The sequence below is a fragment of the Jatropha curcas genome, chromosome 10, assembly GCF_041381405.1.
Source record: "Jatropha curcas cultivar XTBG-Jc1 chromosome 10, XTBG_Jcur_1.0, whole genome shotgun sequence".
NCBI classification, from domain to species: Eukaryota; Viridiplantae; Streptophyta; class Magnoliopsida; order Malpighiales; family Euphorbiaceae; genus Jatropha; species Jatropha curcas.
The window spans coordinates 24,687,753-24,700,291 of NC_143160.1; the positions used below are offsets into that span (position 1 = coordinate 24,687,753).

Genomic DNA, 12,539 nt, shown 5'->3' on the forward strand with positions numbered 1-12,539 from the left:
CTAAATCACATCATTTTGGCTAAAAGCCTCAAAATCAACCATTTTGGCGACAATCGCCTAAATTACACATTTTAGCAAACGAATTGCTTAAATCAACACTTTTTCGGCTCGAAGCCTTAAAATTAATCAATTTCGGCTCAGAGCCTTAAAATCAACGATTTTTGCGACAAATCGTTCGACAAAAATCATTTTCGGCAATAATAAGCCCGAACACCAATTTTGGCAAGAATAAGCCCAAATCAACTCTTTTGGCTAAAAGCCTCAAAATGAATCTTTAGGCAATAAACGCCTAAATCAATCAATCTTTGGCAAAATGCCTAAACAAAATGCACAAAGCATACACACACCCATGCATTAAGCATACCATTCAAAGCCCTCTAAAAGAGGCCTATCGAACTACGTTGACTTTGATCTTCCATTCACACGGAAGTACGTAGGCACGTTCGGGATTTCACCCCGGGCGGCAAGTCAAAATCACATAAACATTTCATTTGGTCCAATTACATCATTCACCTTGCAAAGCATTCATCCATCGGTTAGTTCATCAGCATGACATAGTCTCGGGATCCATCTCGGGTTCGCAGACTGTGACTTAAACATTGGGATAATTAATCTAGTAACTAGGTTAATTAAAATTGGAGTCATTTAGGGTTTTTTCCTAGTTTACCCTAAAATAATTAAACAAGGTGGCGACTCATACATTCACGTGCATTTCTGTCCTTAGTCACATGCATTCATATGCCAGTGATGTTTCGGGGAAGGTGTTCACAATAACCAGGAGCGGGAGACAATATGAACCGTTAGTTTTGGACAAAATTCAAAATAAACCCTACCAGAGGGCAGAGGAGCCAAAGGAGGACCCGGTGCTGTCACAATTAAAAAAGACACAAGCTAGGGTGTCAATCTGGGAGCTTTTGGCATCATCCTTTCCTCATTGCCAAGCTCTTTGCAAGGCTTTGAGTCAACTTCAGACGCCTGTGGAAGTTAGCCCTGAAGTGCTAGTATCCACCCTCACCCAATCATCTAAAACACGAAGCATCGGTTTCTCTGATGACAATTTGTCCAAGGAGGGAGGCAGTCATAACAATGCTCTTTATGTCACTGTTCAGACTCGAGACAAAACCGTGCCCATGGTTCTCATTGATAATGGATCGGCGCTGAACGTCTGCCCACTGAGAGTAGCCAGCTGTCTAGGGTTGGAAGAAACTGACTTCACTCCCTCGGACCAGATAGTGAAGGCCTATGACAGCACCCGGAGGGAAGTATTGGGGGTTGCTACGCTAAAGTTAACAGTTGGGCCAGCTGTGATGGAAGTCCCCTTCCAGGTAATTGATGTACCGACTAGCTTCAACCTGCTTCTAGGCCGACCATGGATACACCACACTAAGGCAATACCCTCGTCCTTGCACCAAAAGGTCAAGTTTCCATATGAGGACAAAGTTATCACCATTCAGGGGGATGACTACAGTCAGCTCAAAAAGCCAAAGGGCCAGCCTCTCTTTGAGGTCAACCCTGAGACTGCCAACCTACCCCTCTCGGGATTTCAGTATGATACTGTGTAGTTCATAGAAGGAAAGACTGCAAACTCTCGAATTCTCTTTGATTTCGGGACGGTGCAAATAAACTGCATAGTGCCCTTGATGCTTAAGATGTCCTATCTGCCAGGAATGGTTATGGCCAGATCCGGGAAAACATACCCCAAACTGCAAGCCTGGGAGTGTCCAGTGAATGAGGGAACCTTCGGACTAGGCTATGAGCCCACTAATGAAGACCGTGCCAAGAGAACCCGAAGAGGAAGGAAAGAGAATGTACAGATGCGGCCTTACCTATTGACTCTGAACAGCTACTTCTGCAAACCGGGAGAAGCAGTTCCTTACTGTGGCTTCCGAGAACCCTTTTGCTGCCCAACCGCTAGGAAGATGCTGCCTGGGTTAGAGATATTCTCAGATGTCTGGGGCAACAAGCCCGAAACCATAACTGAACTGGATGCGGAAGACTTCATGCAGCCTAGTCTCTTTGACGAAGTTGCGGTTATCACAGGAAATGACGGGAATCGAGACCTGCTGGATCTGATCAAGCCGAATGAAGGACCTCTCACCAACTGGTACACCGAGGAGGAGCGCGCTGCTGATAAACCCCCTCCCGAGTCAAACCTGGTACCTAAGTCGGTAGTCAAGTCCTGTATTGAGTCTGAGTCTGACCCCGAGTCTGAAACCGAGTCAGAGTCCAGTTCCAATTCTGAGTCGTCTGCGTCGGATCTAGAAGATCCAGATTTCAAATTTGATGTATTCTTTGAAGACGATTCCGTCATAATTAATAAAGGCTTGCAAATTCTTGATTACCCTGCGTGTCTATCTTTCCAAGCATTTCCAAGCAAAAATAATCAAATAAATGAAATAAAAAATGAAAAGGAAAAAATAATAGTTGGCAAAGAAGAAAACGAACATACATACATTGCATCTTATTGCATGAACAGGGAACAGGTTAGTGAATGTTTGAAGAAATTTGCTGATTGCTTCATGTGGAAAGCAAGTGACATCACTGGAATTGACCCAGCAATAGTGGTGCACAAGATTCCGGTATATCCAGAGGCTAAGCCAGTGAAACAGAAGCTAAGAAGGCTGAAAACAGAATGGTCCTTGAAGATCAAGGAGGAAGTTGCCAAGCAACTGGAGAACAAGTTCATAGAACCTATTGCCTACCCGATGTGGTTAGCGAACATCGTGCCGGTGCCAAAGAAGGATGGAAAAGTGCAAATGTGTGTGGATTACCGGGATTTGAATAAAGCATGTCTGAAGGACGACTTTCCCCTGCCGCATATTGACTTGCTAGTGGATCGTATGGCTGGACACGAGATGGTCTCCTTGACTGATCTTGCTGTCGGTTATAATCAAATAATGATGCATGGGCCAGACAAAGAGAAAACGGCGTTCATCATAGAATGGGGAACTTACTGCTATAGGGTCATGCCTTTTGGGCTCAAAAATGCTGGGGCAACTTATCAAAGAATGGCAACGACCATCTTCCATGACATGATTCACCAAGAAGTAGAAGTATACGTTGACGATATGGTTGTTAAATCGAAAACAGCCGAAGAACATACAACAGCACTTGAGAAGTTCTTCCTTAGACTTCGAAAGTACAATTTAAAGCTCAATCCGGCAAAATGCCTGTTTGGAGCTACATCCGGAGTGTTTCTGGGGCATATGGTCAGTCGGAGGGGCATAGAGATTGACCCTTCGAAAGCCAAGGCCATTTTGGAAATGCCAGCACCGAGGACGGAAAAAGAAGTTCGGGGTGTCCTGGGAAGGCTACAGTACATTAGCCGGTTCATCAATCAATTGGCCGATACTTGTGGTCCGATTTTCAAACTACTCAGGAAAGGAGTAGCAGTCAAATGGAATGAGGATTGTCAGAAAGCTTTCGACCAAGTCAAGCAATATCTGCTATCCCCGCCAGTGTTACAGCCACCAAGGCTAGGAAAGCCTTTGTTATTATACCTATCGGTGACAGAAGAAGCGATGGGTGCGATGCTAGCTCAGCAAGCTGAAGATACGAAGGTAGAAAACACCGTGTATTACCTTAGCAAGAGGATGCTGGAATATGAGCTAAAATACAATAAGATAGAGAAGCTGTGCCTGGCTCTAGTTTGGGCCTGTACAAAGCTGCAGCACTACCTCTCGTCTTACACTACGTGTGTGATTTCTGAATCGAACCCCTTGAAATTCCTTATGGAGAGGCCGGTTCTTGACTGTAAAATGGCTAAGTGGGTGTCGGTGCTCGCAGCCTATGACTTAAAATTTGTACAACGGAAGGCAGTGAAAGGCGGAGCCTTGGCTGATCAATTAGCAGAATTGCCGGTCGAAGACCAAATGCCGGAAGTAGAATTTCCTGATGAAGACTTGTTGAGCGTGGAAAGTGAGGTCTGGGAGATGTACTTCAATGGAGCTTCAAACTACCATGGAAACGGGGTTGGAGTCGTATTCAAAACTCCTTGTGGAGAATACGTCCCAATCGCAGTCAAACTAGATTTCGACCGTACCAACAATGAAGCCGAGTATGAAGCTTGCATCAAGGGGTTAGAAGCGGCCCTGGAAAAAGAAATAAAAATCCTTAAGGTTTTTGGAGATTCCAACCTGATAGTCTCTCAAGCTCTAAGGAAATGGAAAATTAAGGAAGAACGTTTGGTTCCTTACCTGCAACGTTTGGACGAATTGGCCCAACAGTTTGAGGAACTATCTTTTCACTACCTGCCGCGCGCCAAAAATCAATTTGCAGATGCTTTAGCAACCTTGGCTTCCATGGTTAATGTAGGGGGAGATCAAGTCATTCGACCTCTGACGGTTCGGCTGCAGAAACAGCTAGCGCATGTCATGAACCTAGTCGATGACAAGCCGTGGTTTTGGGATATACAGAATTATCTTCAGAATGAAGTCTACCCGGAGGGATCCAACAAGACTGATCAACGGACATTGAGACAGTTAGCATCTGGATATTTCCTTACCGGGAGAGCCCTATATAAAAGGAGTTGGAATGGTCTGCACCTAAGGTGCGTTGATGAAGGAGAAGCTCAAAACATCATGAATTCCCTACATAATGAGGAGTCCGGTCCACATATGCACGGGATAGCCTTGGCTCGAAAAATCATGAACCTAGGTTATTATTGGTCGACCATGAATGCAGATTGCGTGAGGCATGCACAGAAATGCCATGAATGTCAAATTTTTGCTAAACTACAAAAGCAGCCTCCAGTCAATCTGAATCCCATTACTTCACCATGGCCTTTTGCAACTTGGGGCATAGACGTGATCGGAAAGATCCATCCAAAGGCTTCCAATGGCCATCAATTCATCCTGGTTGCTGTTGATTATTTTACTAAGTGGATTGAGGCGGTTTCTTATTCCGTTTTGAATGCCAAGAAGGCAGCACAGTTCGTTCGTACCAACATCCTTTGTCGGTATGGGACACCATTTGAGATCATCACGGATAACGGATCTCACTTTCAAAGTGAATTTTCAGACCTACTGAAGCAAAAGAAGATTCAGCATCACAAGTCTTCACCCTATCGCCCACAGACAAATGGGGCCGTAGAGGCTGCAAACAAGGCTATAAAGGTCATTTTGCAGAAGACAGTTCAAAAGCATAGAGCTTGGCACGGACAATTGCCAAATGCCTTGTGGGGATACAGGACTTCAATCAGAACACCTACTGGGGCAACCCCGTACTCCCTAGTATATGGAATGGAAGCAGTGTTGCCTATTGAGCTGGAAGTTCAGTCGGCAAGGATTATCCGGGAAAGCCAGATCAGCGAAGCAAGTTGGGCTGAGAATTATCATTTGCAACTCTTGGGTATGGATGAAAAGCGATTGCGAGCAATCCACCAAACTCAAGTTTATCAAAGAAGAATGGCGCGGCATTTCAATAAGAAGGTCAAAGACCGGAAACTGGAAGAAGGTTGTTTGGTTCTGAAGGAGATTAGACAACCCGTCATAGATCCACGTGGGAAGTTTCGTCCTCATTGGGCTGGACCCTATGTGTTAAAGAAGATATTGTCGGGCGGAGCCGTTATTTTGACTGATTTGGATGGCTTGGAATTTGCTAATCCATGTAATTTAGATCAGTTAAAAAGATATTTTGTGTAATTTTAATCATTGCATAATGTAAGATTGAACTACATTAGACCTGATTCTCTTTGAAAAAAAAAAAGGAAATTATATATCAGAGATATGTAGGCAGCCCTCTTTGGGCGCGGTCTAAACATTTCATAATTTCGTTCTTCTTTGCCAAATAAAAAAAAAAGAAAAAAAAACCGCTAAGTCGAAAACCCGAAAGGGCGGCTTAGGCAAAAGTCGGAGCCCGCTAAGCTGAAAACCCAAAAAGGGCGGCTTAGACAAAAATGGGTAAGCTCGCTAAGTTGAAAACCCGAAAGGGCAGCTTAGGCAAAAATTAGAGCTTGAAATAAATAAAGTTGGAAAATGCTTGGAAAGCTAAATGATTTTCTCAATTCAAGCTAAAAAGTCAAATCGCATTCCAATAGCAGCCCAAAGTCAAGCGGAAAGCAAAAGAGTCCAAACGAATAATGAAGTCTAAATCCAAATCCAAAGCAAAAAAAATACATCCAAAGGAAAAAAATTCCAAAAGCCAAATAAAAGTCAAAAAAAAAAAAGGAGAACTACATCCAAAATCCAAAAGCCTATAGGAGCCTAGGTGTCCCGTCTCCTCCGTGGAGCAACATCCTCCGAGTCACCCCTAGCTGTTGAACTCTGCCCAGCCTCACCTGTCCGAGGAGCCAGCACAATCTCCTCACCAGTCCCGATCTCATCAGCCTGAACCCAACCTTCGAGTGCACTCAGCAGTGCAGTCCTCCTTGGTCTCTCAATTGGCCAGACATTGGCAATGAACCAGGCTCGATACTCAGGAGAAGTCTGAATACTGGCAGGATTAGGCAAGGGCCTAACCATATGGTGATCTCTAACCCAAGCTCTAAGGATGGCTCGGGTAACACCTGGGGTAATGGTTGAATCAGCAGGAAAGTCATCCGTAATTGGAACAGTTTGATCTATCCCCATCCGTCTCAAGACGCGCGAAGCACAGTACCAAGTACAATGTGTAAGGCCCAGAAGGTAAACCCGGGTGTGATAAAAGCTAACCTGGATAAAACGGTTGATGTTGTACCAAGAGATGAACCACAGTATCTCATTCGGACCCAACTCAATCAACCATGAAGTCCATGCATCAGTAGTGGGATGCGAAATTAAGATCCTCCGCATGCGATACTGAGATGGGTTATAAGGAAGGGAAGTAGGAGCAGTAACCACTTGAAGGTGATCCTTCAACCAAACCTGAGTAATGGATCCTTTCTATTACAAGGGAATGATTTAAAAAGAAAGAAAAAATGAGGAGAGATAATAAGGAGAAATACCTGGAGAATAATGGGAGAAACTGTCCAGTCATCAAACCCTAAAGCAGCCCTGTCAAGGCTCCTAATGGTTTCTGCCAGCACAATGCCGCCAATACAACCCATATCCTCCATTTGTAGAACCATGGGGCAAAGACGCAAATCCCCAAAGCCTGGGTCCCGGTTAAATAAGAAGCCAGCCAATAAACAGAAAACCAAGGCCCGCATCCTCAGCCTCATCCGGTTTGGGTCATCTGGGCAAGCCTCTGAGAATTCATCAATCAGAGGCAGCAGAATTGCCTTTTGGTCATCAACGATCATAGCCTTAGCTTGGGGTCGGCTAAACTGAAACAGGCTTTCAAATGACCTAACATACCCAATTTTTACCTCATGCTTGACCAAAGGGGCATTGGGGTCACACCCTATAATGGCACAAAACTCCTCAAAGAGAGGGCATATTTCCTCCATCATCGCCCCAAACCGGAAAACATGGGCCTCGGGATCCCAAAGTCTAATACAGGCCTTTAAGAAAATCCAGTCAATTACTACACCCCTAAGGGTAATAATGGGGGAAAGACCGTATCTCCCCAGATTGATCTTTTCAACTTTGGAGAGACTCTTAGTCCAGCTGTGCATGCTATGGTTGTAGAAGGGATTCATGTCCTTTTATTTATTTTATTTATTATTTATTGTTTTAAAAAATATATATATATAAAAAAAAGGAGAGATAAAAATATAATAAAAAAAATAAGGAAGGAAGAGAGAATAACTGACCAGATTTTGGTGGCTTGGAGAAAAAGAGAGGAGTGAATAAGAGACCGACAGCAGAGGGCCTTTAAATAGAGGGAGGGCGAGCCCGCCGGAGCAAAAAAAATAAATAAATAAATAAATAAATTTTTTAGGGTGTCCTTTTCAGTTTTAGTTTTTAAAAAAAAAAAAAAAATTTAGGGTGTCCTTTTTAGTTTTAGTTTAGAAAAAAAAAAAAAAAAAAAAAGAAGAAAAAGAAGAAGAAGAAGAATGTTGGTTTTAGAATAAAACCCTATGTTCTCTCAAATTTGATAATCATGCATGTATTTTCTCAGTACTAATCAAGTGCAGGTACAAATAAAGTTCGGTACAGAAATATAGCCCGAGTTCAGAAAAGCAGTCAAGTTTCAGTACAGAAAATACAGTAGAAGAAAAAAATAAAGGAAAGCGGGGAAATCTAACAGCTATCAGTGGCGGGGCCTCCTCCCCCTCTCATCGTCAAAGGCTGTCTGAGTCCAGGCCGCAGCTAGTTCCTGCTGCATCCCGAGGAATAGCTCCATCATCTGATTGATCAACCCGACAGGAACCTGGAGATCATATAAACGAAAAATATAAGTCAATATTGAATCTCCTATGAATCCTTTTCGTGAGAGATTGTCAGGCTTTACCTCAGTGATGTCCTCAGAAGGAAGAACCGTGCGATCCACATCCTCTAGTGAGACCTCTCGAAAAGCCGGAGGACCATGGGGAACAAAGTAGGAAAGACCATATGGAAGGCGTAGACTGGCAAGGTCTGGGTGAAGCGGCCCGGTAGCCTCCAAAATAGCTCGGGGAGCTCTGAAAGGACCTACCAACCGGCTGGGCCTAGCCTGCGACGGTCTCGCAGTCGGGGTAGAAGAGGTGGGATCAGTCATGGGCCTCCTCCTTGGAGTCCTAGTCGAGGGGCCCGAAGCCCGAGAAGAACGGGTGCCGAGCGGTCGAGAAGGAACCGGCTCTTGGAAATCATCAAAACGAGATCCGATGGGTGGCATCAAAGAAATCCCGCAGAACTCATCGTAATCTCCCCCCATGAGGAACTCCACATGGGGGATGCCCTCGGTATGAGCAGCTGTGAGTATCATCTGCTTACCCGCTCGCATGTCCTCGGGAGGGGTATAAGGGATAGAACGACAGCCTCTTATCTGAAAGTCCACTCTCTCACCCAAATAATATCGCCACAGGATGGGGTGTGACAGGACCACTCTCCGCTGGGACAAGGTATCTGACCGCTGGAAATCAGGGTCAGCCTGAATCCAGCCCTGTAAGCGGGCAGCCATCGGCCCCACCTTGGCCTATAAAAGAAACAAATATGTTAGTAAATCCTTTTTATTTAACATATATAAGAGTCACTAATCATGTACCTGCTCCATCGGGCACGTATCAAAAAAAGCTCTCAGCTCCTTCAGCGACTTCTTATGCCGGACCGGATGAAGGTTTGATTTGTATCATCTCCAAGCCAGAGGCGCCAGCCCTGATTCAGGGTTAGGCTGGAGCAACTCTGGGCGAGTATAAGGAAAGTGCTCAAATGCCCAAGTCTGCAGAACAAAGGGGATCAAAAAAAAAAAAAAAGAAGAAAAAAAAAGAGAAAGGAGTACAGGAAGGGAGAATGTTCTTTACATTACCTCCCAGAAGTAGTAGGTCCCGCTAAGCTTACCGTGGCCCCGGCTCAAGTCACACATATCGTCATACATGCGGCTCAAAATAGCACCGGCCCAGTTATACTCCTCTAAATGGGCCAAGTTCTCCAAACTCTTTAAGATAGAAGGGTTAAACCTCTCTTTCCTGTTGGACCAGAAGGTCGAAGCAAACAACAGCAACAAGGTGAATCGGGCCACTTGAGTAGCCGTCAGCTCTCCCCGCCCGTATCTAGCATAAATGCCTGGGGCCTGGAGGGATAACCAACGTCTGGAGATACTCAGAGTAGGGGTAGCAGAGCCTGGCTCGACAGTCCGAGGCAGGTCTATCCCAATCAGCTCCACCATCCGGTCGGAGGAGATATCAACCCTCCAATCATCATACAGCTCGATAGGCCGAATGCCGAAAGGGATCCCGGAGATCACAGAAAAATCTGTAGTGGTCATTGTCAACTCGCCCCAAGAAAAGTGGAAAGTATTGGTAGTGTCCCACCACCTCTCAGCCAAAGCACACAATAGCTCCTTGTAGTTACTTCGACCCATGTCAAGATATCTCAGGTATCCCAGATAAGATGGACGGATAATCGCGCCAACCGGGTTATTTTGATCAAATAGTTCAAGCGGAACTCCAGCCACAGAACTCTCGGCTACATCCAATTTGATACGGGTATCCTAAAAGGTAAAACAACCTAAGAATTACTCCTCGGTTCTTTACTAAGGGTAATATCTTAGTTCCATTCTAATGTGCATACTAATAAAGAGGTAAGCAAAAGAAATTCCAAAATTCATAATTTGGCCTAAAGCCCAAAAGTTCACAATTTGGCCTAAGGCCCTAAAATCTATAGTTTTTCGGCCTAAGGCCCGGATAATAAAAATATGCAAAGGTGGAAAAGAACTCACCTGGGCATAGATGCCAGTCATGGAGGCGTGCGTGTCAGCATCTGCCATGAGATCGACCTCATCGAGAGAAATCCCTAGAGACCCGAGAAAGTCCTCGTCACTGCTAGGAGAAGCCATAGAGGAAGGGAGTCTTGTAACTTTGAAAGTTGAAAGGATTTGAGAGAACTCTTGTGTAGAGAGTTTAGAATGAGTGAATAGTGAGATTTTAAGCTATTTATAAGCAAATGGCCAAAACGCGGGTCTTCTGGATGCTTCTGTTTTTAGCCTCCAAAATTTGTGTTTCAGACAACCACCGACTCCCATAAATCATTTTTATGGTTGCCGGTGGGGGGCAACTGTGAACACCCAAATTTTGAGGCTCGAAGAGCCATTCTTTTCGGACTGCAAATAGCCCGGCTGGACCAAAGGCCATTTTGGAAGTTCACCGAAAGTATGCCAATATGGTACTTGAAACGTCCGGGACGTCATGAGGATCGCGGATCTGGGCCTGAAATTTTTTTTGGAGGTCCGGAGTGCCTGGAAAGGCCTCCGGAGCGAAAAGATAGCAAGACCACCGACCACTGGCGGCCCAGCCGCCCGAGTCGGCGGCCCGGTCCGGCGGCCCAGCCGCCGGACACGGCGGTCCGGCCGCCGGAACAGTCCGTCTTTGCCTATAAATAGTGGCCTCGGCACTCCGTTTTCGACACTCAGTCTGTGTTGACGGACGCTCCTTCTCCCTGCGCTCTTTGCGATTCTTTACTGCTTTCTTGCATTTTTTAATTTTAGTTTTATTTTATTGTTGTGATACTTGGTCACTTAAAATTAAATTAAAATTAATTCCCTTAACGAGGAGCTTAACCTGGAGTTAAGAAGCGGTCGATGATTAAATCAGGTACATGAATTGAACTCTGCCTATTTAATTTTAGCACATCATGCATGCTTCTTTTCTACTCCTAATAATTTTACAACTGCATAAATGCATGTGAATACTCAAATTTTGAGGCTCAAAGAGCCATTTTTTTTCGGACTGCAAACAGTCCGGTCGGACCGGAGGTCATTCAAAAAAGTTCACCGGAAGTGTGCCAATATGGTACTTGAAATGTCCGAAAAATTACGAGGATCACGGAACTGGTCTCGGAATATTTTTCCGAGATCCGGAACTCCCGGAAAAGCCTCCGGAATAATAAGGAGAAAAGGCACACGTGCCCGCCCACGGGGGCGGGCCTGCCCGCCCAAGCCAGGCGGGCATGCCCGCCTCGCATGGGCGGGCACACCCGCCCAGCTTGGGCGGACACGCCCGCCCAGCATGGGCGGGCATACCCGCCCAAGCCAGGCGGGCATGCCCGCCCAGCTTGGGCGGACACGCCCGCCCAGCATGGGCGGGCACACCCGCCCAGCTTGGGCGGACACGCCCGCCCAGCTTGGGCGGGCACACCCGCCCAAGCCAGGCGGGCATGCCCGCCCAGCTTGGGCGGACACGCCCGCCCAGAATGGGCGGGCACACCCGCCCAGCTTGGGCGGACACGCCCGCCCAGCATGGGCGGGCACGCCCGCTCTCTTAGGCGGGCACGCCCGCCCTCGAGGGCGGGCAGGCGCGCCCGGGGTGCGTTTTTTTTCCTATAAAAAGAGGCCCCGGGGCTCCATTTTACTCACTCAGTCTGTGTTGACGGACGCTCCTTCTCCCTACGCTCTTTGCGATTCTTTACTGCTTTCTTGCATTTTTTTAGTTTTAATTTTATTTTATTGTTGTGATACCTGGTCACTTAAAATTAAATTAAAATTAATTCCCTTAACGAGGAGCTTAACCTGGAGTTAAGAAGCGGTCGACGATTAAATCAGGTATGTAAACAAAACTCTGCCTATTTAATTTTAGCACTTCATGCATGCTTCTCTTCTACTCCGCCTAAATTCTATAACGGCATAAATGCATTCATATCATCCACCAGGCAAATAAAATGGTCTTAAATAAATAAAATTAAGCTTAAGTGCCCGGTTAATTAATAATCGTGGTATTAAAGCTTAAATTCGACAATATTGGCTAAAAGCCTAGTTAATCAATAACTATGGTGAAAGTGCCTTATTTCGAACAGTTTTTTTGCCTAAGTCTAATTAATCAATAATTGTGACTAAAAGGCCCTGATTAAACACTTTTTCTTTTTATGGCAATAAATTGCCTATATTTCAATTTAATTAATCACTTTAGGCAAACAAATTGCCTATAAGTGAGAATTGATTCTTTTCCATAGCGACAAATCGCTTCAAGCAATATTTTGGCTAAAAGCCTTTAATTAATCACTTTAGGCAAACAAATTGCCTATAAGTGAGAATTGATTTCGTTCTCA

General features: G+C 45.3%; 1 pseudogene; it reads right to left on the bottom strand.

The window, feature by feature from the left end:
• The window catches only part of LOC149493322 (uncharacterized), a 38,929-nt pseudogene extending 28,594 nt beyond the window's left edge, over window positions 1–10,335 (bottom strand).
• Between the last annotated feature and the right edge of the window lie 2,204 nt (window positions 10,336–12,539).